This window comes from Dromiciops gliroides, chromosome 5 (assembly GCF_019393635.1).
Source record: "Dromiciops gliroides isolate mDroGli1 chromosome 5, mDroGli1.pri, whole genome shotgun sequence".
Taxonomy (NCBI): Eukaryota; Metazoa; Chordata; class Mammalia; order Microbiotheria; family Microbiotheriidae; genus Dromiciops; species Dromiciops gliroides.
Window position 1 is genome coordinate 154,981,527 of NC_057865.1, and position 1,453 is coordinate 154,982,979.

Genomic DNA, 1,453 nt, shown 5'->3' on the forward strand with positions numbered 1-1,453 from the left:
ATAGGGTTCTTGTTTTATTATTATAGCTAGCATTTGTGGTACAATATTGAATAATAGTGGTAATAATGAACATCCTTGCTTCACCCCTTATATTAGTGGGAAGCCTTCAAGCTTATCCCCATAACAGATAATGTTACCCATCATTTAAAATAGATACTTATAATTTTAAGAAAGGCTCTGGCACCTTTCTATCCAGGGCTCCATCTAGAGCAGAACCCGGCACTGCTGCCGAAATGTTGATGCCCAAGAAGAACCGAATTGCTATCTACAAACTCCTTTTTAAGGAGGGAGTAATGGTAGCCAAGAAAGATGACCACATGCCAAAGCATCCTGAGCTGTGTAATGATTGGAATGACGCCACCTACTGGAGACTTGCTGTGGAGAGCTCCACCATGAGGAAAATGCCTCAGAGGCATTGTGGCTTTTCCTTGGCGTCAGGAAATGACGCTTGCTCATGGGTGCTGTCTATCAAGTCTACCAGCCAATCAACTGGAGGAGCCTCCTATGGTCTGGGAGGAGACAGGAAGGAGGAAAGGGAGCCTGCGCAGAGAGCGCTGGCCTTTTTTGGCTTCCGGACTTGATGGTGGTGGCGGCAGAGGACTTCACAGGAAATTTGAGGAAAGATAGGAATGCCAGGCTGTTAGAATTCTGTTCTCAATCTTTTTCTTTCTATTTTCCAATAAACCCTTAAAACCCTAAACTCGTTTTATCAGTGATTTTTAGTCAGTTTCCCCCAAACTGGGGGAACACATTAGAATCCACATTTAGAATCTTAAATTACACAGCTGGCAGACAAGAATGTGCCCAATCTCCATGTAATGAAGGCAATGCAGTCTCTAAAGTCTCATGGCTATGTTAAGGAGCAGTTTGCATGGAGGCATTTCTACTGGTATCTCACCAATGAGGGCATTCAGTATTTCCAGGATGACCTTTACCTGCCCCCTGATATTGTGCCTGCCACACTTCAAAGAAGTCGTCCTGAGACAAGAAGGCCTTAAAGGCCTGGAGGGTGAGTGACCTGCCCGTCTTATTCATGGTGAAGCTGACAGAGACACATACAGACGAAGTGCTGCTCCCCCTGGTGTGATAAGAAGGCTGAAGCTGGTGCTGGGTCAGCAACAGAATTCCAGTTTAGAGGTGAATTTGGTCGTGGATGTGATCAGCCTCCTCAATAAAAAGTAGAGATGTTTTGTATTGAATACAATTTGGGAAAAAGTTAAAAAAAAAAAGGCTCTGCCATCTTGAGTCATTGCCAGTCATCTTGAACTTTGCTTTGTCACTGAATTTCAATGACTCTTGAGGAGAGAGTGAGGCTGGTGGTTTTGTGCAGCTCTGTGTGACTCGTATGCATTTTACGTCAAGATATCACCTTTGTGATGTCATTGGTCCTCTTTGAGAATGAAGGACCAACAACAATAAGAAGAACAAGAAAGTCTCCACTTCTTCTTCTTCT

General features: G+C 43.9%; 1 pseudogene; it reads left to right on the plus strand.

Annotated features, from left to right (window-relative positions):
• The first annotated feature begins 233 nt into the window (after positions 1-233).
• LOC122728843 lies at positions 234-1,175 on the plus strand (annotated as a pseudogene).
• The last annotated feature ends 278 nt before the right edge of the window (positions 1,176-1,453 follow it).